This window comes from Pseudorca crassidens, chromosome 15 (genome assembly GCF_039906515.1).
Source record: "Pseudorca crassidens isolate mPseCra1 chromosome 15, mPseCra1.hap1, whole genome shotgun sequence".
NCBI lineage: Eukaryota > Metazoa > Chordata > Mammalia > Artiodactyla > Delphinidae > Pseudorca > Pseudorca crassidens.
In genome coordinates this window covers 10,784,033-10,811,705 of record NC_090310.1, presented here as the reverse complement: position 1 = coordinate 10,811,705, position 27,673 = coordinate 10,784,033, and the positions used below count along the sequence as shown (strand labels likewise).

Here is a 27,673-nt window from a genome sequence, read left to right as displayed (position 1 = left end):
AGCTAATGGATTTGTAAACTCAGGCAGCAGCGCAGGAGAAGGTGAGGAAGGGCAGACGTGAGAGAGGCTGGAGAGGCAGCGTCGTTAGGCTCCCATCACCGTGAATGTCGTCCCGATGCTCTGACCTGGGCCTTCAGCCATGGGCTGGGCTCCTCTCACCCGACTTCACTCGGTGTGGTGTCTCCCGCCATATGCTGGGCCACCCTGTTCATTCATCATGCCTCCTGAAAAGTCTCTTAATTACATTATGTTCACAATCCATAAAACATAATTAAAATATGTAAATCCATTATATTCTTTAATGAGCACATTGAGACCTCGAATTTTTAAATTAGATATAAAATTGATGTGGACCTACTACTATCGATTACTCATGGCAATAAATCATCCCCAGTTTGGATTGAGGCGGTTTCCCTCCTCCCCTTAGATGCTTTTTTTTCTTTTCCTTTTAGCATCTCCTGTGACCATTTGAAATGATGCACACGCAGTCTTTTAAGGATGGCAAGGCCCGGCTTGCTGTAACTTGACAACACGGGTAGCAAAAGCAATAACTAATGTTTGGACGGGTGCCCTGGAGCTTGCAGAGGATTTGCACAAAACACTTTCTCACTTATGCTTCAGCAATATTTTTGTTTTCATTTCCATATAAGTACGCTGATGTTTCATTCTTCAGGAAAATATCAGAAGCATCCTTGGGCCTTGTCTCTCTCTCTGCTTGTCTTCTGCTCATCCCCAAGCCACATCTCACACTCCCACTCAAGCAAGTCAATTACTATTTGCCAGACACACCGTGTTGCTATATGCCTCCACGGTTCTGCACAAGTTAGTCTCTCTCTGCAGCGATTGTCCTTTTCTCATCTGTCTGTGGAATTTGTAGAAATTTTCAAGCCCAACTCAGGGATCTCCTTTTCCAATCCACCCTGACAATGTCCATGGCTTTGTGTTAAGGTCTATAACAAAGCTCTACTTTCTAAGAACGACTTCCATGGGTACCATTTTTATATGTGCTGTTTTTTTTTCACCGGACCCTCATAATGGCCATGCAAGACAGTCATTAAAGGTATCACCATCCTTTTATAGGCCACGTGCTTGTAAAGCTCATGAGGGTTAATTGATTTGTCCAAAGGCTTGCAGTCTGTAGGTGGGACCTCTGCCAGGACCCAGGCATGTAAATGCCCGTGACTTGCTCTGTCTGATTATAGAAGCTCTTTCCTTCTTGCGAATCTTTCGCAAAGGGCCTCTCTCTCACTCCCCCGCGCATCTGCTATCAGTATGCTACAGAAGCTCTAAGTACTTTCTTTCCCCTCTAATCCAGTTCCTTCCCAGCCACAGCCTAAGGGTTTACTTCTATTGTCATAAGCTTAAAGTTGGTTTCACAGTTTAAGCTTTAGAAACACACAAAGCCTGAGCTGGAATCCCCATCTTCCCACCTACTAAAAGTGTGACTTTGGTCAATTTGTTGAACTTCTCAATCTTGGTATCTTTATCTCTACTATGGATAAATGATAGTAACTACCTCAAAGGTTGTGAGGATTCTGTAAAATAACGCGTGTAAGATGCCTGCCTCCTAGGCAGTGACCACTAATTGTTAACTTTGGTTATTATTGCCATAATCGTTATCATTATTACCCTAACCTAAGAAATCCCCTCTCTATTTGTGGATTGGGGCTTTGCTCCAGAATATTCTTTTAAACATTTTCTGTGACCATAGGCAGCAGAAAGAGCCAAGAAGGCTACCCACCAGGGAGGTTTCCCTCCAAATATTAGAGCTGTATTTTACTAAAGTACATCTGGAAGGGGCCCAAGGGATTAATTTGGAAGTCCAATTCCTTCTTTTCCAGGGTTAGAAATCAGGATCCCAAGAGGACAAAATGATTCACTCATCATTCATTTTCTTTTGATAAACATCTATTAATTGCCTGACCATCTATTAATTGGGTACCAATCTAATAAGCCAATAGATAAGCCAATAGAAGCATACTTGATCCAAAGTATCTGAAGTAGAGTAGTAATAGGTCACCATCTTGATCATCAGTGTATCTACAGTGCCTACCACGGGGCGTGGCACACAATTAGAACTCAAAAAAAATGTATTGAATAGTGATACAATTACCATTCCTACTGTATCTAATTTCTCATAGCAACATTATCTCTTTGGAACAAATTGCAATTCAAGTTACCAAAATTGCACCGCCCTCCTTTAGCAATATGGCTCTAAATCGTCAATGTCTATAAAGTTCACCTGGAGGACTTGTTAACACACACATGGCTGGGCCCCATCCCCAGAGTTTCTGATTCAGGACCCAGGAATTAGCATTTCTTACATGTTCCCCATGATGTTGATGCCGCTGGATGGAGAACTATATGTAAACAACTACTGCTGTCAAGGCTGGCAGAGCATAGATAGAAAGAGCTTGGATCCCTGAATCACTGCATAGAAGACACCCACCAAACACCCACCCTGGACCAGGAGTGAGTGAAAATCCAACTTAATAGTGTTAAAACTCTGCAATTCAGGGCTTATCTGTTAGAGAAGCTAGAATTACTGAACACAGGATAAAAGGTAGTTGTTTCTGTGAAGAAGAGGAAGGTACAATAAACTTAGGCCTCTGATTATCATTCCTTGGCTTGAAATACAAGACTCTGTAGACCCTAACCTTCTCCCCTGAAGTCTTCCATCAGCTCCCCCTGCCATATTCTCTAAATTCTAGGTCCACCAGGTTGTAGGAGGTACATGGAGGAAAGAGGCCAAGAGTGACCGAAAGATAGCATTCTGAAAGTTTAGGTATAAAATTGGAATAAAGTGAACCCAATAACTTGTTCATTTGTTAAGCAATATTTGCTGAGTGCTAATGCAGACGGATGCTCTTCCAGGAAGTGTAGATACAGTGATGAACAAGCTAGCTGAAGGCTTAGAGCAAAGACACACAGGGTCATCTGCAAGGTACTGTCTTCCAGATGGAAGCAAGACATAACCATGATCTAAATGAATGGGTTGACAATCTCAAGAAATTTGGATTCTATTTTCAACCATAAGGGGCAGTCATTTGTCAGCATGGCAAAGATTCAGGGAGGCATCTTTTGGCCTTGGTGACGTCCTTATCCAGGAGAGAGAGAACACTAGTGCCCAGTGGACTGCTTATTAGGGAGAAGTGTGCCTCAGGCTGTCTTAGCTGAGAAGCTACCTTCTGTGCTCTGTGTGCTGATGTGCTGATGTAAGCACCCAATCCTTACTATTAGTTAGATTTCTCAATGGAAAGATACACAGGCTTTCTGGTTATATATCAGTCTATCAGAAGTTGGACTAATGTGAGTCTCTCTGAAGATCTAAACCTATCACAGTACACTGATAAAAAGCCAGTTCCTAGGCTTGCTCAGCCTAAAGGGCTATTTCATGGACCAAGACCCTATGTGAAACCTCATGACAACTAATCTGCCACACTCCCCTGCTGACATCCCACCTTTACCACATGCCTTCTTTCGAATATTGACCTAAAATGGTTGTGATTTCATGCTGCTCAGATATTATGTGTGCTCATCTCTCTGTCTGCAACTGCCTCTCTGCCTTATCTACTTAGCAAACTCCTACATTTCCCTCAAATTCCAGTTCAAATATCTTTGGGATGACTTTTCTTGTTGAGCAGCTTTTCTGAATTATCGTTTTACTTTGGACATACCTTTGTTTTTAATCACCTATTAAATGCCTCTTGAATATAGTCCCTGAAGTTGTTATTATGTGTTTAACCCTGATAGAAACAGCTTAGTGATATTGTTATCCATATATTACAAATGATGGATTAAAGCCTCAGAAAATTTAAGCCCAAGGTTACACAGTTAGTGAGTTTCCCAGGCTAGGATTCTAGTCAAGCTATGTCACTTGCAAAGGTCATCATTACAGTTATAGTGGACCATTATTTATTTACTTGTCTGGTCTCCTCCGTTAAACTGTGAGCTTTCATAGGAACCATGACTTGGATCCACTCCTGCACATACCTGCCACTGCCTGCACTGGACATGCTGTGTGTGCATGTTGAATGAATAAATGAATGAATGAGTGGGTGGCTTTTTCACCTGGCAAGGATATGGCCATGTAAAACAGATTTTCTACAAATATTTTATGTCACTGTCTTTACCTTTCTGACTTGCTTAATGGTATGATCTGCTCTTCCTCTCTGGAGATTCCATATAAAAGATTCCACTGAGATATTCATGGACAGATGCTCGTCCTGGTCCCTTGGAGGAATTCTTCAACCACGCAATGCTAATTGTATGTACATTAAATGGCCCGGACACTGAGCTTACCTCTCTTGTTCATATTGCAGTTCGAATCCAAGTTGTGCTTGTTTAAGAGACAGAAGGAGACAGCCTCTAATCTACACAGGATTTCTTTTCAGCTCCTCTCTCTCTAATGGCAGATGGTTCACAGGCCCGTCCCGTGACTTACTGCGTAAGAAGAGTCTAGAGGGGGAGGAGAGAGAGATGAAGATGGGATCAAAGGCGATTACCATGTGTTTATACTTCAAATCCCACTTACAGGAGGAGTTGCAGCTCAAAGATGGAGGGTATGGATGGGGTGGGGAGAAAGCCAGAGACATACAAGATAAAATCTGGAAAATCAGGCAGAGAGAGTTAACGGACAACAGAGATGTTTATTTCAGGCAGGTATAGACTTTGTTTCTTCTAACCTGCTATTTCAATATCAAGGCTTCTCTAAGGCAATCTCCATTTCTTACATGAAAGTTTTAGTTAAATAAATTTATTCTTAATTTTTTTTTTTTTTTTTTTGCGGTACGCGGGCCTCCCACCGCTGTGTGGCCTCTCCCGTCGTGGAGCACAGGCTCCGGACGCGCAGGCCCAGCGGCCATGGCTCACGGGCCTAGCCGCTCCGCAGCATGTGGGATCTTCCCAGACCGGGGCACGAACCTGTGTCCCCTGCATCGGCAGGCGGACCCCCCCAACCACTGCACCACCAGGGAATCCCTATTCTTAATATTTTTACAACAAATATGACAATGTCCTTGCTATGTAATTATCTTCTACAGATCAGATAAAAAAAAAACTTTTTTAAAACACTTAGATTCTCCCATAAAACAAAAAATATAAATAAATCCCTAATATGATTTTAAAACAATGTACAGCCATGCCAGAAATGGGGGAAAAAAATGTACCACAAAGTAGGAGGCCATTTATTTTGCAAATTGGCAAAATCAGCAGAGACAAAAATGATGATCCAAATGTTAGTAAACATTTAATGCCATCTGCATCCTCATATACACTGGCGAGGATATTGATTGGTTCCAACTTTTCAGAAATATCTGTAAAGAATATTAAGGTTACACATAAACATTATTCCTAAATTCTGGTTCTGAAAATTCTATCTTAAAGAAAACATTCATGATGGGAGAGGGAGGGAAAGTTTATATAAATATATATTTATCGCAGTATAATAACAGTATTAATGAGGTAAAATGAGGAGCAAAGTAAATGCCTAAGTCCGCAAGTCTGCTTTGGCTCTGGTACAGTCCTACAACCAAACAGTCTGTCTTTTACTCATTACCTTTGTTTACCTCTAGAGGTAAAATAAATAGCCATGTATATTTTCTTCTAGTTTTTTATTTTCTCATTTTTTCCATCTAACCCTTTATTCTTTTTTTTTCTTTTTTGGTACGCAGGCCTCTCACTGTTGTGGCCTCTCCTGTTGCGGAGCACAGGCTCCGGACACGCAGGCTCAGCGGCCATGGCTCACGGGCCCAGCCGCTCCGTGGCATGTGGGATCTTCCCAGACCGGGGGACGAACCCGTGTCCCCTGCATCGGCAGGCGGACTCTCAACCACTGCGCCACCAGAGAAGCCCTAACCCTTTATTCTTTATGGAATTTGTTTCAATATGGGGCATGAAAAGTCAAAGGATGTGGGTCTGAGTTCTGTCTTTACCACTGCTCTGTTACCATGGGCAAATAATTTAAGCCCTCTGGGTCTTAGTTAACTGACCATAAAAAGCACAATGATCACACTTGTCTTACAGACTGGTTGTGACTTGGAGGTGAGTTTGTGCATCTAGAAATAAGATTATTTCAATTGGCAACTGGACTCAGGGGTGGGGATCTCATAGGTAATCACCCAGAAGTCAGAGAATCAACATGAATCTCTGGGGAAATCTTTCTGGAAAAGGCAACTCTGAATCAAGTTTTAAAAATAAGAGGAGGGAGACTCCTACTTCCAGCCATGAGGGAAAAAGAGAGATCAGAGCTCTGATCCAGCTGAGGAAGGCAGATAAAATGCATGAACCCAGAGTTTTCAGAAACTGGACAAGAGACAGCACAGGACGGTGATTCCCACAAGAAGGGAAACAAATGAAGTGAACCCTAGGAATAACCCACCTCACTGCCTGGAGAGGTTCACTGGTTATAAGTCTATGGAGGGGAGCAAAGACAAGTCTGGTGGCCTCGTGGAATTGAGTAGGCCGAGTGTGGAGTCTGGGCTGGAGGGCTGGAGGCTAGGATTTGCATGGAAGTTTCCTGGAGAGGAGAAAACAAAGAGAGAGTGAGCCAGAGATCAGCAGAGGGCTGTTCTTGTGTCTCTGGCTGAACACTGCTCTGTTCACGTGTGTAAGAAAACGAACCAGGCTGGGAAAGAACCTCTGGAAGCAGTGGGAATAACTCCCAGGACTCACAAGGGCTGGGTGTCATGCATATTCTCACCCCACCGCATGGAGTGAAAAGATCTAACATATGGAGCAAAGGGTAGTCTCCAGGATGGTTACCTCCCTCGTGGGGTGCTGGCCTGAAGTTACATGACCCCCCAGAATTCATATGCTGAAATCTAATCCCCGATGTGATGGTATTTGGAGGGGGGGCCTTTGGGAGGTGATTAGGGATCAGTCTCTTATAAAAGAGAGACCCCAGAGAACTCCCTTGCCCCTTCCACTATGTGAGAAGACGGCCGTCTGTGAACCAGGAAGCGGGTCCTCACCAGACACTGAATCTACAGGCACCTTGATCTTGGATTTCCCAGCCTCCGAACAGTGAGAAATAAATGTTTGTTGTTTAAGCCAACCAGTACATAGTATTTTTTAAAAAATTATTCCCAAAGTGTTCACTCAAAAGCTTTTTTTCTTTTTAAACATCTTTATTGGAGTATGATTGCTTTACAATGGTGTGTTAGTTTCTGCTTTATAACAAAGTGACTCAGCTATACATATACATATACATATGTTCCATATCTCCTCCCTCTTGCGTCTCCCTCCCACCCTCCCTATCCCACCCCTCTAGGTGGTCACAAAGCACCGAGCTGATTTCCCTGTGCTATGTGGCTGCTTCCCACTAGCTATTTTACATATGGTAGTGTATATATGTCCGTGCCACTCTCTCACTTCATCCCAGCTTGCCCTTTCCCCTCCCCGTGTCCTCAAGTCCATTCTTTATGTCTGCGTCCTTATTCCTGTCCTGCCCCTAGGTTCTTCAGAACCTTTTTTTTTAGATTCCATATACATGTGTTAGCATACAGTATTTGCTTTTCTCTTTCTGACTTACTTCACTCTGTATGACAGACTCTAAGGCCCATCCACCTCACTACAAATTACTCAATTTTGTTTCTTTTTATGGCTGAGTAATATTCCATTGTATATATGTGCCACATCTTCTTTATCCATTCATCTGTGGATGGACACTTAGGTTGCTTCCATGTCCTGGCTACTGTAAATAGAGCTGCAGTGAACATTGTGGTACATGACTCTTTTTGAATTATGGTTTTCTCAGGGTATATGCCCAGTAGTGGGATTGCTGGGTTGTATGGTAGTTAAGGAACCTCCATACTGTTCTCCATAGTGGCTGCATCAATTTACATTCCCACCCACAGTGCAAGAGGGTTCCCTTTTCTCCACACCCTCTCCAGCATTTATTGTTTGTAGATTTTTTTGATGATGGCTATTCTGACTGGTGTGAGGTGATACCTCATTGTAGTTTTGATTTGCATTTCTCTAATCATTGGTGATGTTGAGCATCCTTTCATGTGTTTGTTGGCAATCTGTATATCTTCTTTGCAGAAATGTCTATTTAGGTCTTCTGCCCATTTTTGCATTGGGTTGTTTGTCTTTTGATATTGAGCTGCATGAGCTGCTTGTAAATTTTGGAGATTAATCCTTTGTCAGTTGCTTCATTGGCAAATATTTTCTCCCATTCTGAGGGTTGTCTTTTCGTCTTGTTTATGGTTTCCTTTGCTGTGCAAAAGCTTTTAAGTTTCATTAGGTCCCATTCGTTTATTTTTGTTTTTACTTCCATTTCTCTAGGAGGTGGGTCAAAAAGAATCTTGCTGTGATTGATGTCATAGAGCATTCTGCCTGTGTTTTCCTCTAAGAGTCTTATAGTGTCTGGCCTTACATTTAGGTCTTTAATTCATTTTGAGTTTATTTTTGTGTATGGTGTAAGGGAGTGTTCTAATTTCATTCTTTTACATGTAGCTGTCCAGTTTTCCCAGCACCACTTATTGAAGAGGCTGTCTTTTCTCCATTGTATGTTCTTGCTGCCTTTATCAGAAATAAGGTGACCATATGTGCATGGGTTTATCTCTGGGCTTTCTATACTGTTCCATTGATCTACATTTCTGTTTTTGTACCAGTACCATACTGTCTTGATTACTGTAGCTTTGTAGTATAATCTGAAGTCAGGGAGCCTGATTCCTCCAGCTCTGTTTTTCTTTCTCAAGATTGCTTTGACTATTTGGGGTCTTTTGTGTTTCCATACAAAATGTGAAATGTTTTGCTCTAGTTCTGTGAAAAATGCCACTGGTAGTTTGATAGGAATTGCATTGAATCTGTAGATTGCTTTGGGTAGTATAGTCATTTTCAAAATGTTGATTCTTCCAATCCAAGAACATGGTATATCTCTCTGTTTGTAACATCTTTAGTTTCTTTCATCAGTGTCTTATAGTTTTCTGCATACAGGCATTTTGTGTTTATTCCTAGGTTTCTTATGCATTTGTGTTTATTCCTAGGTATTTTATTCTTTTTGTTGCAATGGTAAACGGGAGTGTTTCCTTAATTTCTCTTTCAGATTTATCATCATTAGTGTATAGGAATGCCAGAGATTTCTGTGCATTAATTCTGTATCCTGCTACTTTAACAAATTCATTGATTAGCTCTAGCAGTTTTCTGGTAGCATCCTTAGGATTCTCTATGTATAGTATCATGTCATCTGCAAACAGTGACAGTTTTACTTCTTCTTTTCCGATTTGGATTCCTTTTATTTCTTTTTCTTCTCTGATTGCTGTGGCTAAAACTTCCAAAACTATGTTGAATAATAGTGGTGAGAGTGGGCAACCTTGTCTTGTTCCTGATCTTAGTGGAAATGGTTTCAGTTTTTCACCATTGAGGAAGATGTTGGCTGTGGGTATGTCATAAATAGTCTTTATTATATTGAGGTAAGTTCTCTCTATGCTTACTTTCTGGAAGGTTTTTATCATAAATCAGTGTTGAATTTTGTCAGAAGTTTTTCTTCATGTATTGAGATGATCACATGGTTTTTCTCCTTCAATTTGTTAATATGGTGTATCACATTGACTGATCTACATATCTTGAAGAATCCCTACAACCCTGGGATAAACCCCACTTGATCATGGTGTATGATCCTTTTAATGTGTTATTGGATTCTGTTTGCTAGTATTTTGTTGAGATTTTTTGCACCTATGTTCATCAGTGATATTGGCCTGTAGTTTTATTTTTTTGTGACATCTTTGTCTGGTTTTGGTATCAGGGTGATGGTGGCCTCGTAGGATGAGTTTGGGAGTGTTCCTCCCTCTGCTATACTTCGGAGGAGTTTGAGAAGGATAAGTGTTAGCTCTTCCCTAAATGTTTGATAGAATTCACCTGTGAAGCCATCTGGTCCTGGACTTTTGTTTGTTGGAAGATTTTTAATCACATTTTCAATTTCAGTGCTTGTAATTGGTCTGTTTATATTTTCTCTTACCTCCTGGTTCAGTCTCGGAAGGTTGTGCTTTTCTAAGAATTTGTCCATTTTTTCCAGGTTGTCCATTTTATTGGCATATATTACTTGTAGTAATCTCTCATGATCCTTTGTATTTCTGCAGTGTCAGCTGTTGCTTCTCCATTTTCATTTCTAATTCTATTGATTGGAGTCTTCTCTTTTTTCTTGATGAGTCTGGCTAATGGTTTATTAATTTTGTTTATCTTCTCAAAGAAACAGCTTTTAGCTTTATTGATCTTTGCTATCGTTTCCTTCATTTCTTTTTAATTTATTTCTGATCTGATCTTTATGATTTATTTCCCTGTGCTAACTTTGGGGTTTTTTTGTTCTTCTTTCTCTAATTGCTTTAGGTGTAAGGTTAGGTTGTTTATTTGAGATGTTTCTTGTTTCTTGATGTAGGATTTTATTGCTATAATCTTCCCTCTTAGAACTGCTTTTGCTGCATTCCATAGGTTTCAGGTCATTGTGTTTTATTGTCACTTGTTTCTAGGAATTTCTTGATTTCCTCTTTGATTTCTTCAGTGATCTCTTGGTTATTTAGTAGTGTATTGTTTAGCCTCCATGTGTTTGTGTTTTTTACAGACTTTTTCCTGTAACTGATAACTAGTCTCATAGCGTAGTGGTCGGAAAAGATACTTGATATGATTTCAATTTTCTTAAATTTACCAAGGCTTGATTTGTGACCCAAGATATGATATATCCTGGAGAATGTTCCATGAGCACTTGAGAAGAAAGTGTATTCTGTTGTTTTTGGATGGAATGTCCTTTAAATATCAATTAAGTCCATCTTGTTTAATGTATCATTTAAAGCTTGTGTTTCCTTATTTATTTTTATTTTGGATGATCTGTCCATTGGTGAAAGTGGGGTGTTAATATCCCCTACTATTATTGTGTTACTGTTGATTTCCCCTTTTATGGCTGTTAGCATTTGCCTTATGTACTGAGGTGCTCCTATGTTGGGTGCGTAAATATTTACAATTGTTATATCTTCTTCTTGGATTGATCCCTTGATCATTATGTAGTGTCCTTCTTTGTCTCTTGTAATAGTCTTCATTTTAAAGTCTATTTTGTCTGATATGAGAATTACTACTCCAACTTTCTTTTTTTTTTTTTTTTTTTTTTTTTGCGGTATGTGGGCCTCTCACTGCTGTGGCCTCTCCCATTGCAGAGCACAGCCTCTGGACCTGCAGGCTCAGCAGCCATGGCTCAGAGGCCTAGCCGTTCCACAGCATGCGGAATCTTCCCGGACCGAGGCACGAACCTGTGTCCCCTGCATCAGCAGGCAGACTCTCAACCACTGCACCACCAGGGAAGCCCTCCAACTTTCTTTTGATTTCCATTTGCATGGCATACCTTTTTCCATCCCATCACTTTCACTCTGTACGTGTCCCTAGGTCTGAAGTGGGTCTCTTGTAGACAGCATATATATGGGTCTTGTTTTTGTATTCATTCAGCAAGCCTGTGTCTTTTGGTTTGAGCACTTAATCCATTCACGTTTAAGGTAATTATCAATATGTATGGTCCTATTACCATTTTCTTAATTGTTTTGGGTTTGTTATTGTAGGTCTTTTCCTTCTCTTGTGTCTCCTGCCTAGAGAAGTTCTTTTAGCATTTGCTGTAAAGCTGGTTTGGTGGTGCTGAATTCTCTTAGCTTTTGCTTGTCTGTAAAGGTTTTAATTTCTCAGTCAAATCTAAATGAGATCCTTGTTGGGTAGAGTAAACTTGGTTGTAGATTTTTCCCTTTCATCACTTTAAATATGTCCTGCCACTCCCTTCTGGCTTGCAGAGTTTCTGCTGAAAGATCTGCTGTTAACCTTATGGGGATTCCCTTGTATGTTATTTGTTGCTTTTTCCTTGCTGCTTTTAATATTTTTTCTTTGTATTTAATTTTTGACAGTTTGATTAATATGTGTCTTGGCATGTTTCTCCTTGGATTTATACTGTATGGGACTCTCTGCACTTCCTGGACTTGATTGACTATTTCCTTTCCCATATTTGGGAAGTTTTCAACTATAATCTCCTGAAATATTTTCTCAGTCCCTTTCTTTTTCTCTTCTTCTTCTGGGACACCTATAATTTGAATGTTGGTGCAGTTAATGTTGTCCCAGAGGTCTCTAAGACTGTCCTCAATTCTTTTCATTCTTCCTTCTTTACTCTGCTCTGCAGTAGTTATTTCCACTATTTTATCTTCCAGGTCACTTATCTGTTCCTCTGCCTCAGTTATTCTGCTATTGATTCCTTCTAGAGAATTTTTAATTTCATTTATTGTGTTGTTCATCATTGTTTTTTTTCTCTTTAGTTCTTCTACGTCCTTAAACGTTTCTTGTATTTTCTCCATTCTATTTCCAAGATTTTGGATCATCTTTGCTATCATTACTCTGAATTGTTTTTCAGGTAGACTGCCTATTTCCTCTTCATTTGTTTGGTCTGGTGGGTTTTTACCTTGCTCCTTCATCTCTGTCTTCTCATTTCGCTTAACTTACTGTGTTTGGGTTCTCCTTTATGCAGGCTGCAGGTTCATAGTTCCAGTTGTTTTTGGTGTCTGCCCCCAGTGGGTAAGGTTGGTTCAGTGGGTTCTGTAGGCTTCCTGGTGGAGGGGAGTGGTGCGTGTGTTCTGGTGGAAGAGGCTGGATCTTGTCTTTCTGGTGGGCAGGACTGCGCCCAGTGGTGTGTTTGGGGTGTCTGTGACCTTATGATTTTAGGCAGTCTCTCTGCTAATGGGTGGTGTTGTGTTCCTGTCTTGCTAGTTGTTTGGCATAGGGTGTCCAGCACTGTAGCTTGCTGGTCGTTGAGTGGAGCTGGGTCTTAGCATTGAGATGGTGATCTCTGGGAGAGCTTTTGCCGTTTGATATTATATGGAGCCAGAAGGTCTCTGGTGGACCAATGTCCTGAACTTGGCTCTCCCACCTCCCCACCTCAGAGACTCAGGTCTGACACCCGGCCGGTGCACCAAGACCCTGTGAGCCACACCGTTGAGTTTAAAAAGCCTCTTTCCACTTGTCCATAGTATTTTTTTATAGCAGCCGAAAAAACTGAGACATGAAGACAAAGTCTCCTGGACTTTCTTCCCTTGGAACACCGAGACTGTATCTTTGCACTACATTCCTTCTGAGACATGCTATAGTTCAAATAGACCACCCTTCCTGTAAATGCAAGAACCTAAAACTAGGTTCAGCTCAAAAGCCACATCCTGGGCACAGATACAAAAAGACTACTGCCAGCACGACTGCAGTGAGTGGACTGAAAACTGTTGACACGAATATATCTTCCCACCAAAGCCTGTACTCCTGCTCCTTTATCTTTTTTTTTTTTTGGTGGTACGCGGGCCCCTCACTGCCGTGGCCTCTCCCATCACGGAGCACGGGCTCCGGACGCACAGGCTCAGCAGCCACGGCTCACGGGCCCAGCCGCTCCACGGCATGTGGGCTCTTCCCGGACCGGGGCACGAACCCCCGTCCCCTGCGTCGGCAGGCGGACTCTCCACCACTGCGCCACCAGGGAAGCCCCCCTGCTCCTTTATCTTAAGCAAGTTCACCCATCAGCATTCCTCCTGGTACTCATTATTGTTAGCTTAATACCTGAAAAATAAAAAACACACTATCCTTTCTGTGCTTGACACCAAACTATGCAACGGGAAGCTTGCTTCCTGAGTTTGGATTTATTTAAAAATATGCATTTATAACCATCTGGATCTCTGGGGAATATAACTTTGCTTCTAGATTAAAATATGATCTGACAGCAAAGTCACATTCCAGACTACAGATAGCCCAGCCAAATATTGAAAAACTCATTAAGAGCAAGGCTATTGGGCTGGATTTGTTACTCATTTATTCAGAGACTTTGAGAAAGTTATTAAATATCTTGAAGCCTTGATTTACTCCTCTGTAAAATGAAGCCAGTAAGGTTCTCGTGAGGATTAAATGAGGTGTTTTAGACAAACGCATTTTCCTTGAAAACGGTAAGGGCTCAAAACACCATTAAATGCACCCTTATGCCAGTCAGGCCATTCGTTACCTTTAGGCTCCAATATACCATTGACAATCTTTCTGTGACTTGTTAGCCTTCTGAGTCATCATTTCTTGGATGTCATGACCCACATATGTGACATAATTGAGCAGAAGGAATTAGTTCAAATCTAAACCGTCTTCATCATGATTAGATCATAAAGCTCAAAATATGTGAATTCAGTCAAGAAAAGTTGCCATGTCTTCCCCCCACCGGGAATTCAGAAGGGTTCCATGGAGCAATTCTAAAGAAATGTTAGCTCTGCCCTCCTATAGTGGACGGTCAATTCCTGCTCCTTCTCTACTTTTCCACATAGACATTTTCCCCTAATGGATCACCTCAAAAAAATACCTTTCGATCCTCTGTCATCCAAAGTCAAGGAACTCTTGATTGTGCACGTGGGCTCAATATAGCAGTGAAAGTCATCTTATTCTAGGTGACCTAGACCCTACCTTCTCTATTTAATTCCCCAAATAAACTGAAACTAACAACCAAAAATATAGAAAAATCAAGAGTCATGACAAGTGTATTTTCTGCAAGAAATATGTATTATTTTTATAATAAGAAAATTATCATAATCGTCAGCCTGGATGAGGAATCTCACCTCTGCCATAGCAAAACACAGAGCTAGCTTTCTTCTCACAGCTGCACATTTTGTTCTGAAACGTGAACCAGTAGAAAAACATTACATTTTCCATCCCTGGCCTACTCAAATTTTAGTCCAGTCCAATGAATTCTGCAATCCAATCTGGTTATAAAAATCCGAGGGCTTCCCTGGTGGCGCAGTGGTTGAGAATCTGCCTGCCAATGCAGGGGACACGGGTTTGAGCCCTGGTCCGGGAAGATCCCACATGCCCGCAGAGCAACTAGGCCCGTGAGCCACAACTACTGAGCCTGCGCGTCTGGAGCCTGTGCTCTGCAACAAGAGAGGCCGCGATAGTGAGAAGCCCGCGCACCACGATGAAGAGTGGCCCCCGCTTGCCGCAACTAGAGAAAGCCCTCGCACAGAAATGAAGACCCAACACGGCCAAAAATAAATAAATAAATTAATTAAATAAATTTAAAAAAAAAGAATCTGAGGCTCTCTCAGAAGGACATTCGGTCAAACTCAAATTCTTTTCATCATCTCAGCCACTTTTCCCCTTCAAATCCTCTCTGAACCTCCCGTACAGAGCCTGGCTAACCCTAAAGACCCCAGGCTCTCATTCTCCTCCACACTGCTGCTTAGAGTCTGGGGTGCTGGGTGGAGAAGAGAAACACAGCACACCTAGTTCCTAGGCAATCAGAACACTCTCCTCTGAACTTGGCTCTCTCCAAGTCACCTCTCAAAGCTCCCAGAGAGGCAGACAACCAGATAATTTTGCCCCTAAATGGAGGCAGACTCACACCCCACACTAAGATCCAGGGCACTTTCGAATTTGGCATTCGGGGGTTTAGCAATACTTTCTCAAAATCGTACTGTCTCCACTACCATTCCTTCAATATTCCATGACTGAGAGAGACAAGAAAGAATCTTATATCTTCATTAGATCCATATTTTCATATTTTTATGCCCTTTAACCTTTTGGTTTCCAGGCAGCTTCTCATTCGAAAAGCTCTGTGGGTCTAATTTCATATAGCCAAGTATAACTGCCTGTTCATTCTCTATCTCTTAGATATTTTCACTGAAGATATCTCGCCAAGGTCTCCAAAGGCTAAGGAAACCATTTTCAAGGGATCTGTCGTTGAAGGAGTTCATTAGAGGACTGTAGACTCATACATCCAGGAGCAAATAGAAAAGTAATTTTCTAGCTATCGTATCCTCCAATAACACGTTACGTGTACATCCCATCCACCCACCTAGAGGTCATCCTTTTTCATTGATATAGTAATGAAAAGTCACTTCCTAAATCACTATGACACTTCCCTAAATTAAAATTGATCTAAGCATCGCAAACGTATAATTATTATCAATTGCTATTAAATTCACAGAAGTTGTGATAAAAAATCAACACAGACAACTACAGACTTCACACCTTCGCATAAACTGGAATCTCAGCAAGAGACAACAGAATAGGATTTCTCCTTCTCAAATTTAGTTTAAATCTTATATGTAGTGAGCACACAGAATATTCAGGCAAATGCATTCTCTACAAGTTTACCCCATAGGCAAACAAAGCACACACACAGGGCACCAGCAAAGGAGCACCAGACACTAAGAACGGTTCATCCTTGAAGAATTTTATTCAAAGCACCTACTCAAATTATTTAGAATTAAAAAGTCTGGGAGCATCAAGTGTAAGCGTGGATATAGAGCAAGAAGAACTGCTATACACTGCTCCTGGGCGTATACATTGGTGCAACCACTTTGGAGAACAATTTGGTAACAGTGAGAAAATGTTAGGATGCACATACTCTGTCATCCAGTGATTTCTCTCTTACGAATTTACCCTACAGAGTCTCTTGCTCAGGGACACATGTACACAAGAAGGAATGCTCATAGCTACACTGCTGACAATAGCAAGTATTTGAAAACAAACTCCATCCACCCAAAAGAGATGAATCAGTTGTGATATAGTCACATAACCACACAGAAGTAGTCAAGTGGCTTTAGAGGTCATCCAGGTAAGTTGTTGTCAAACCTGCTTCTGTATAAAAAAAAAATCACCTGGAGAGCTTTGAAAACACAGATTCTGAACCAGATTTTGGGGGGAAAAGGGTGGAGCCTGGTACATCCATTCTACATGAAGTAATATTAAGGAAACAATGATCTAGGTTATTCACAGATCATTGAAACTGTGGTCTGGAGGGGTAGATTGACTTGTCTAAGTTGGTAAAAAGCATGAGTGAGGAACAGAATCAGGTTCTCAGACCTCTCAAGAGGTCTCCTGGTCCAGACCTCTCTCCAGTCTGTCACATAACCTTCCTACGGGTCAAAAGAAGGTCATGTAGTTCAACTAACCCATTACTCCATCAAGAATGTTAAATTGCATACGTTGACCTTGACCTAAGAGAGCCTATCAGAGCCTTGTCAGTCCTTTCAGATCTGTTGACTCTGCTAAATACTCTGAGCTTGTGGTTCTTCTCTCTTAATTAGAAAGTTTGAATTTAATGGAATCTTGAGATAGAGATAGATAGAGAGAGAGATAGGAAATAGAGATAGTAGTTTTCTCCCAGACCCACAAGAAAAGAACACACATGGGAGTCAGAACACTTATGTTAAAGACCCAGCTTTTCCTTGGAAAGTCAATTAATCTTTAAGCCCCTTTTGCTCAGCCGTCACATGGGTAAAATGATACTGTCCCAGTGTACCTCCTTTCACAGGGCTTATGTTTTAGGTCTGGCCTCGGCCTTTAGCAGGATTATGGGTTTGTTGGCTTGGTCTGCTGTTCAGTTCAGTAGAGTATTGTTCCACTGTCAGTGCTGCAGTGGGTGCAGTGGGGTGTAGGAAGTACTGGGGGTGAACCCATCAGTGCAGTGAAATGGGTATTCCAGCAGGAAGAGCAGACAGAAATGTAGTGGTCCCAGTCATCGGTGGAAATGAGAGAGCGCATTGCCCTAATAGTGAGATGGGGAGCTTTTCATCCATTCTTCTGTGGCTTCATTTGTTCATTCATTCCAGAAACATTTATTGTGTCCATCCTTGTTATTCTATTCCCCAGGATACAGCTGTGAATAAGAGAGACAAGACCTTCCAAAATTTATAGTGTAAAAGGGAGAAGAGACAAATGTATAAACAGTTACCATAAACTGAGATGGAAAGAACAGGCAGCTGTGGGCAAAAAGAATAAGACTGTCTCTACAGACTTCAGGAGAGAGGAAGAGCCGCCTAGGGGAACTGACATTTACACTGAGACCTGGGAAGTGAGTCCTGAATCAGGTAAAAACACAAAACATGTCGAAAGCCTCAGAAGCAGGAGGGACGATCCAATAACTGAAACTGAGTATAGCTGAGCATGGAGTAGGGATAAAGGAGCAGTTGGCAAGCTGTGAGACCAGAAAGTGGCAGGGGTCAGATGTAGTGGCTTATATGATCATATGTCCTAGAAAGGAAATTGGCTGCCACATAGAGAACAGTGGAAGCTCTGTCTATACTCTTCGCAATGACATTCCTCTTCTATTAGAGGTAATGCCATACTGATGGGGCGTTTCTTGTGCTCATGCTTTCCTCATAGTGTGTGTGTGTGTGTGTGTGTGTGTGTGTGTGTGTGTGTGTGAGAGAGAGAGAGAGAGAGAGAGTATATGTATATTTGTGTATATATATAATTATATATAATATACAATTATATATAATAATATATAGTAATTATATATTATATATAACATTAATAAAATACTATAAGTATTAATGATTGTTTTATATATATGTAATATTACATATTATGATTGTTTATTACATAATATTACATGATTATATAATAATTTCATAGTATATGTATTATTGTTTCACCTTTTTCACTTCCTATAAATGGTGGTATACTTAAAAATTCTTCTGCAACTTGCTTTTTCACTTATTATGTGTTGAGTGTCATTCCTGTCAATAAATAATTCATGCTTTTTCCCCCATGTTTTCTGAAATTTTTTCAGTATTTATTACCCTTTTGTTAGGAGGAAAAACAATAGACAACTATTAGCAAAAGTCATCAGAAATGGTTAACTTGTAGGGTACTTAACATATGATTGTGTTTACCTGCTCTTTTTCACAATGTCTTTTGTTAACTTTTCAGGATCTTAGTTCCCCAGCCAGGAATCGAACCCATGTCCCCTGCAGTGGAAGTGAGGAGTCCTAACCACTGGACCACCAGGGAGTTCCCCCTTTCGTTAACTTTTCTCTGTCTTTTCTCACTTAGTCACGGGCTGATGATGACAAGCTGAGAACCAGGACTACATTGTGCTTCTCGCACCTTTTGACTTTCCAACAGTTTTCACTTCATTCAATTTTTGTTATGCTTTATTTTGGACATTCTGCTTAAATTTAAGATAACATACTCTGCTTTAAATTTAATATCTGATTTAATTTTAATATTGCTAGCCCTGATTGCTTTTCATTCTCCTTTATGTCATTGACCGAACATTGTCATTTTAGCTTTCTCACCCCATTTTATTTTAGTATGTCTCTTAAAAGTAGCAAATACATGAAGGAAAAAAATCCAATCTGAGACTTATCACCTTTTTAAAATGAGAATGTGGGCTTCCCTGGTGGCGCAGTGGTTGAGAATCCGCCTGCCGATGCAGGGGACGTGGGTTCGTGCCCCGGTCCGGGAAGATCCCACATGCCGCGGAGCGGCTGGGCCCGTGAGCCATGGCCACTGAGCCTGCGCGTCCGGAGCCTGTGCTCCGCAACGGGAGAGGCCACGGCAGTGAGAGGCCCGTGTACCGCAAAAAAAAAAAAAAAAAAAGAGAATGTAAGTTGTTTACACTTTTTCAAAATAAGTTTTGTTCTTGCTATGAGGTCTTTAATCATATTTTAAACTACAGATTTTGTATTCTTTAATTATGTTTATTTTTTTCTTTGGACAAGTTAACTATTTTATTCACTAATTCAAGAGATATTTATTGAGCATTTACTCTACACATGACTATGTGCCTTAAAATGCCACTAAGATGTGCAAAATAAACAGATCATTTAAATTCTACCAGCAATTGTGTCACAACCCTTCATATTTTTGCAATTTATATTTACATAATCATAATCACATCAAACAAATCAAAACCATTTTTTACTGTGGTAAAAAACACAAAAGTTTCCATCTTAACCATTTTTAAAGTGTACAGTACAGTATTGTTAATCATATGCACATTGTTGTGTAACAGAGCTCTAGGATGTTTTTTCCTCTTGCAGAACTGAAATTCTATGCCAATTAAACAATTCTTCTTTTCCCCTCCCTTTGGTCCCTGGCAGCAACCATTTTATTTTCTGTTTCTAAGAGCTGGGCTACTTTAGACCCCTCATATAAGTGGAAGATGCAGTATTTGTCTTTTTGTGACTGGATTATTTCACTGAGCATATCGTCCTTAAGGTTCATCCATGTTGTCAGATATTGTAGAATTTCCTTCTTTTTTAAAGTTGAACAGTATTTCATCATATGCATACATCACATTTTCTTTATCCATTCAACCATTGATAAACAGGCTGATTCCACTTTCTGGCTACTTTGAATAATGCTGCAACGAACATGTGTGTGCAAATATCTTTTTGAGATCCTGTGTTCAATTATTTTGGATTTATACCCAAAAGTGGGATTGCCAGATCATACGGTAGTTCTGTTTTTAATCTTTTGAGGAACCTCTGTTCTATTTTCCATAGCAGCTTTACCATTTTACCTCCCCACCAACCATGAGTAAGGGTTCCATTTTTTTTCACCTCCTTTGGTTTTTTGATTATTTCTTTGGTAAGTGGCCTTTGTAACATGTGTGAGGTGATATCTCATTGTGGTTTTGATTTGTATTTCCCTGATGATTCGTGATGTTGAGCATCTTTTTGTGTGATTTTGGTCATTTGTATATCTTCTTTAGAGAAATATTTATTCTGTCATCTGTCCATTTTTAAATCAGGTTATTTGTTTTTCATTGTTGAATTGTAAAAATTCTTTATACACTGTGGATATTAACCCCTTGTCACGTGTCTGGTTTGCAAATATTTCCTCCCATTCTGTGGGTTGCCATTTCACTTGGTTGATGGTTTGCTTCACTTCACAGAAGTTTTAAAATTTGATGTGGTTCCATTTGTTTATTTTTGCTTTTGTCACGTGTGCCTTTGTCATATCCAAGGAATCATTACCAAATCCAACATCCTGAAGTTTTCCCCCTGTTTTCTTCTAAGGGTTTTATAGTTTCAGGTTTTCCATTTAGGTCTTTGATCTGTTTTGAGTTGATTTTTGTGTATGGTGTAAGAGAAGGGCCCATTCACTTTTTTGCATGTGGGTATGGAGTTTTTCCAACATCGTTTGTTGAAGATCCTGTCCTTTCCCCATTGTGTAGCACCGTCACCCTTGTTGAAGATCACTTGACCATATGTGCAAAGATTTATTTCTGGGCTCTCTATTTTGTCTCATTGGTCTATATGTCTGTCATTATTCTAGTGTCATATTGTTTTGTTTGCTGTAGTTTTATAGTATGTTTGAAGACAGGAGGCCCTCAGCACTTTTTTTCTTTATCAAGATCATTTTGGTCATTTTGTTGATTTTTCTATTGTCTTTTTATTCTCTATTTCATTCATTTCTGTTTTAATCTTTGTTACTTCCTTCCTTTTGTAACTTTATTTTATTCTAAATTTCTGAAAAGATGGCAGCATGAGGGGCAACTGCATAAACATTTTCCACTGTCCCTCCCTTCTGGGTTTAGTCAAGGTCCATTCTGTATTGACATCCATGTTGTCCTATGATCCCAAGTCACCTAATGGCCATTGCGAGTTACACATTTTGCTGAAGATCAAGGAAGCCCTGGGGTATAAGTTATCTTATCGCTACAGTACTTCAACTCTCTAGTAATTCTAGGGCTTATTATATTTTTGGTCTTCATATCTCAGTAGCCACTTAAAATATAAAACCGTTTTGACAATAAAATACTTTAAAATGAACCCACAGTCATTACTGCTCTATTCACTGTTGCTTTGCCCTTTTGCCCACTTTTGAGATTCATCCTGTAAAAACCCTGGTTCTGAAAGCAACATCTAGAAAACTCGATTATACCCAAACAAAAGAAGTCATCATTTTTCAGGCTGCTAAAATATACTTGGCATTTCCAAACGAACCTCCTTTATCTCAACAAGTGACAATTACTTCAAGTTCTTATTTTAATTCTAAAGCTACCATAGGGCTAAGCCTGGAAACAAGCTTGCAACATTGAGGTCTCTATGAAATATTTCCTCCTTAGTTTCAATAGCCTATTTTCTGAGACGGAGATTGAGTGACAGCTTAAAGGGGTACAGATTATAAGCCCATTTAAGAGTGCTGCGTTTTTTGAATTTGTCACAAATGGAAGGAAAAGCCAGGGTGACGCAGGCAAGGCTCAAGTGCCAACATGTGTCTTTCTGTTTATTCATTATTCAAGGGTCAGACCCTCAACCAGGGCCAGAGAGAAATGACAAAAATAAATACGTATCAGTGCAAAAATCTGCAATTTAAAATAATGAAAAGCAAGATTCCTATTCATTTTTATGGCACAAACCTGACATCATTTCACTCCAATTTTCTATAATGGAACCAGCTGGGCTCTGGGAGGGAACTAGTAATAGGTTTTAATGGATGAAATCTGCCATTGAAACTGGCCATTTTCTAACGCGATCTCAGTGCCTGGCACCCAGCCCATCATACGGCATCATGCTTTCCGCAGTGCTGCACCAGCTTGTGAGATAAGAGGGATGAGTGCACAGGAGGACCGCTGAGCTTGGAGGAGCCCCTCCCATCTCCATCTAGGAGAGTTCTGAGCCCCGGTTCAGGGTTCCATAGCCCCAACTGGACAGACCACTGGTGAAGATCCAGGGTCATGTCCTCTTCAATAAAAACTATTGCAGTGGAAGTCAGACTACACAGAGAGCAGAGAGGGCCAGGATGGGTGAGGGTAGTGCCTTGTTCATTTCACTAGTGAGCCCCTGCATCGATTTCCAATTCTGTTTGGTTACAATAGACACAACTGGATTTTACTGGGTCTGGATTAACAGTCAGCAAAGGTTTCTCTCTCTCTCTCTCTCTCTCTCTCTCTCTTCCCCTCTCATTCCATTAAACATTCCACCTCTCCTCCTATTCAGCTCTCAAACGGCTGTTAACATATGAAAATAGCATGCAAAGAATGGAATGGGCTGACTGCCACGAAGATAAAAATGGGATGTTCGTTCTAATTTATTTCATGGCATCACGCCTTCTCGCTGTCTCTGTTTTCTTTGCTAGGCAGCTTGATTGCCTCTTCCAGAATACGACTGGCCTGGGCCTCAGCCTTGTGTCTGAGCCACGGTGGCGGTTAAACAGGTAGCCAGCCTTTGGAGGTTAGACACAGATCTGAACGGTCACCCTGCTCTGGTTTATCTGGGCACAGGATATTAGGCTTTTTTTTTTTTAACTTGTAGCGTATTTTCAGCTAAATGATCGCTAAATGTTCATTTTGGTGAAATGCTGCAGGATCTCAAAATGAATGATGTTTTCAAATAATGTATACTCACTTTGCCCAAAACATGTTTTACAACTTCTGTTCCAACTGCCTCATGCCAATGCTCCTGCAGGACGAGGACAAGATTTAAAAGCAAATTTAAAACGCTTTTTAGAGGACAAGGCATGACCCAAATAGAAAACGAAGATGCATTCAGGACAGCCACTTCCTCAGCGCCCACGTCTCTTTACTTTCTTTACTTTCCTTGATTTCACGACCGTGTGTCTTTCTCTGTGCTGCCTCTCTCCAACAGCTGTGGCCACAGCTCTCATCACCAGGTTTTGTTACCACACCGAACAACAACAACAGAAATGCAAACGGAAATTTGGTTGCGTGAACGTTATCTTGACCAAGAGCTTGGAAACTTTAAATTCTAAGGCGGGTTGAATGGCCTCTGACTTGAGGCTGGCACAGAACACCGCTGCGATTCTTTCTTTCCACTCCTGCTTATGAAGCTACTGACTCTGCAGCTTCCTTGTCCAATTCAAAGTGCTATGTGATGTCACTGACCTCCCCAGAGCCTCTCTCCCCTCCACTGCCCATCATTCACGCCACAGTCTAACCGCATCCCACTGTGGACATTCTCTGATCTTTCAGGCCCCCCTGCAGTTAACAAACCCTGGTGATTTTCTGCCCCTTCTTCTTCCTACAAGGCATTTATCAGCTGCCCACATTCCTACCTAGTGAGCATCTCAAAGGCGAATTCTCCACTGTGGAGAATATAGTCTGACATGTAGAAGGTGTTTAAAAAGCATTTGTTACATGAACTGACAAATCGAATGGAAGGCAAAAGAGCCTTAAACCCCCCTAAACAAATAGCATTTTCTTTTTCCTCTAGATGTTCTGAAATGCAGGAGTGGGAGCTTGGTTTCCCACGTTGCACTGACTGCTGTTCTTGATTTTATATCTTTCCAGTACAGTCAACTCTACTGTGTATACTAAAGGAAGCTAACAATGGTATGAATAATAATAAAAAAGATACTTCAAAGATAATTTGTCTTGATATTCCTAATAATGTGTTTTTAAAGCAGTCTTTCTTTCCAACTAAACTTAGAGGGAAATGTAATTGAAAGCACTCTGAACTGTAAGAGATGAAATTTCTTTCTTGCTTTGCTAACAACTTGCTTTAAGATTGTGGTCAAGTCTTTTGTTCTCTTTCAGCCTTAGTTTCTTAATCTCTAAAGTGGGTTGACTTGGGTCCAAAATGAGTAGGATCAGATGGTCTCTGAAGTCCTTTTCAGGTCCGTGGGATATTGTTCCCAAAGATAGCCACTAGCCACTTCCATCCACATGCATCGCATACTCCTCCCAGTAAAAGAGTGAATGTGTTCTCCTCCCCTTGAATCAGCGGTGCGAAAACTCTTCTTAAGATCTCTGAAAGATGCAAGGTAGTACCAGTAGACCTTCACAGATAGACAACAGGGAGTCTAAGAATCTTACTGTCCCACATCAGCCTGACAAAGTAGAGAGAAGCACGAATGTGGCTTTGGGAACCACAATAAGATTCACAGAAGACCCACAAATCTTTAAAATAATTTTACTAGCAGAACACCCCCAGCTTGAACTAAAATAAAAAGTGTGAAATGACAAGAGTCCTCTGGGTGCCCAACATGACACGGCGACAGGAAGTAGGATGAGAACACAACTCAGCTCTAAGCATGAGCCCTTTCTTATGCAAAAAGAATGACCATGAGGGCAGAGCCTAGAGCAGAGGAGAACTGTGAATTAGGGAATCATCTCAGAGTGCAGAACTGGCCCCTAATCAAGGAACATTTCACACCCTGTAGTTGGGGGAACTGACTACATGTGCCTAATTTTTTGACCAAGTTGTGTATTGTGGTTATTCTGTTCTTATCATTTATGTTGGGTGTATTTGTGTGGGGTGAGGGACTGATAACTTGGCATGTTTTTGGTGTTGTTATTGTTACTCTTTTGGTTTTCAAAGTCTCCAGATCAAGAGGAACCTAATCTGAGGAGCTTCATCCACATCTAAGCACATTCAGACCTGGTTTTAAATTCTGGCTTTTGGATTTGCACCTGAGGCACTCTTTGGATGAGACTGAAGGTCTTTGGGGGGATGACATTTGCACATAGGAGGGACATAAATTGTTATGGCTGTAGGGCAGACAGTGGTAGGTTATCTCCACAGATGGCCTTAAATAACTCCTCTTATGCCCCAATCCTGTATGCATATGCAACTCTTCCCATTGAGAGGTAGACCCTGTCTTTCCTCCTCTTGAATCTTGGCTGGACTTTAACTTACTTTGACCAACAGAATACAGTAGAAGTAACACTGTGCCTGTTCTGAGTCTAACCTTTAAGAGTTTTAGTAGCTTTGCCTTTCACTCTCTTAAACCACCATGTAAGATCATGGCTATTTTGATAGAAAGAGAGGACCCACCAACCACCAGCCATTCCAGCTATGCTATATGAGCTCCCAAGCATGTGAATAAAATCACTGTGGACATTCTAGCCCTAGTCAATCTCCCAACGGAATGCAACTCCATAAGTGACTTCAGCCAACAGTGCCTGGAGCAGATGAAATGTCCAGCTGACCCACTAAATTGTGAGACATAATAAAGCATTATTGTCTTAGGCCATTGAACTTTGGACTTGCTTGTTACACAGCAATAAATAACCAATACATGTTCTAATAATGGATTATCTATAATTAAAATTACGTTATGTGCTAAGATTCACAACTCTTCGTTTAGGTAAGCTGTCTAGAAGAAGAAAGGAGAGAGGTTACCTGCTTGGTTGACTGTATTTTATTTTTTATACTTAATTATCTCTGTCTTATTCTGTATTTACATTCTGCCAGGACATCTGAATTGAAGTGGGAACACTTAGCCAATTACCTGCTACTTATTCTGTGTGGAGCAAAATACTAATTTACAGAGTCTTACATCTGGGGTTAGTCAAGATGCAGTGAAAATTTCATGTTTGGAGAGCAAGCTACTGGTATTTGGGGACAGATGAAATAAATGATTGACCAGATGTTTCCTGTTTTCATTCCAGATACTTGGCAGGAAATAGAGAGTACCTTAATTTTCTTGCTTGTGAAGGGCATCTGGCAAATACAGCACATTTCTTCATTGGGGTGTTTGGTAGACCCACTGATCCATTAATGTGAAATAGCAGGAAACTTCATAATGAATTACTTTTGACACAATGCCATATTTATTATGAAGTAGGCCCCATTTGAATTTGAATTCCGTATTTATTATGAAGTAGGCCCCATTTGAATTTGAATTCCATAAAAAAAGGTTTGGTTACAGAATTTTTCTAAAATATTCATTATACCATGCTCTCAGCTCTAAGCAAAATCCTGAATTCAAGTGACAATGAAGAAGAGGTAGTAATTGCATCGAATAAGATTCAAAGCATATATAATATGATATATATCGATGACCAAAAGATGATTTTACAAATATATATATGTATATATTTATTATCTGGAGCCCTTTCCCCCATCCAGAAGTGTGACTAGCCTCACTCAACCTTTAGCACATCCTAACTCTTGACAAAGTTTATAATTGAGCTCTTGCTGTTGAGACATATTTGAGACATAGCTTGCTTCTGGGTTTCCATGGAGACCACTTCCCAGCTTGTGGCTGAAGGTAACCTCTGTCGACCATGGCTGGGGGTAGTTATCAAACTGTCACTGGCAATTTTCCCCCTCATCTACTAGAAACAACATTCCAGAAAGAAAATAATGGGATGACATGGTGAGAACATACTCTCACTTTGAGACTGCAATTTTGGGAGGACTTCTACTGTTGGCTGCAAGCTCCTGGTCCCAGGGGAGTGTGACCAACCCATAATCTGAGCAGCAGAGAGAGTAGGGAAAATAGCTCTGGACTTGTGGTCAGACTGCATAAGAGTTCTGGCCCTGTCCTGCTAGCTCTAAGATCTTGGGCCTGTGAGAACAGCAATAGAGATGATCAGATTATTATAGAGTTCTTTTCTTCCTTTCTTACCAATGCAGTTAATGGCTTTTGCCCTCCTTATTGCAAAAGACTCTTGTGACACCAAAGGGGAAGGGGGAGGAGGGATAAATTAGGAGTTTGGGATTAACATATATACATTACTATATATAAACCAGAAAACCAACAAAGACCTATTATGCAGCACAAGGAACTATACTCAATATTTTGTAATATCCTATAACAGAAACAAACCTGAAAAAGTATACATATATTTAATCATTTGGATGACAGTACCCAATACTATTTTAGTTCCTGCAAATAAAGTCTCACTCCACGCATCACAACTTAGTTGACTACTATTGTGTGTTAGATTTAAGAGCAGCTTCGAAAAAATGAGAGAGTAATTCATGGTGTTTTCCAGGTCAGAATTCACAGATGCCCACATGGAGTCTATTCATTGTATGAACATCTATTAAAGGAATGAACTTGCTAAAAGTTGCTTCCTTCCACATAGAGAAATTGCTGTAGTATTTTAAACTGTGCAAAGGACAGACCTAATTTATATCTGTTTTCTGAACACACAGGCACTACATATATTTTAAATGCAGCTAAAATCTGGCAACTGATTGTAAGAGAA

At 40.6% G+C, this 27,673-nt stretch overlaps 1 long non-coding RNA gene across 1 annotated transcript in view; it reads right to left on the bottom strand.

Moving 5' to 3' along the window:
* LOC137206830 (uncharacterized) overlaps positions 1-4,440 on the bottom strand; it is a 42,697-nt gene extending 38,257 nt beyond the window's left edge. Inside the window, exon 1 of the long non-coding RNA XR_010934842.1 lies at positions 4,303-4,440. This is a non-coding gene — a long non-coding RNA (uncharacterized lncRNA). The remainder of the gene's footprint in view (positions 1-4,302) is intronic.
* Positions 4,441-27,673: the final 23,233 nt, after the last annotated feature.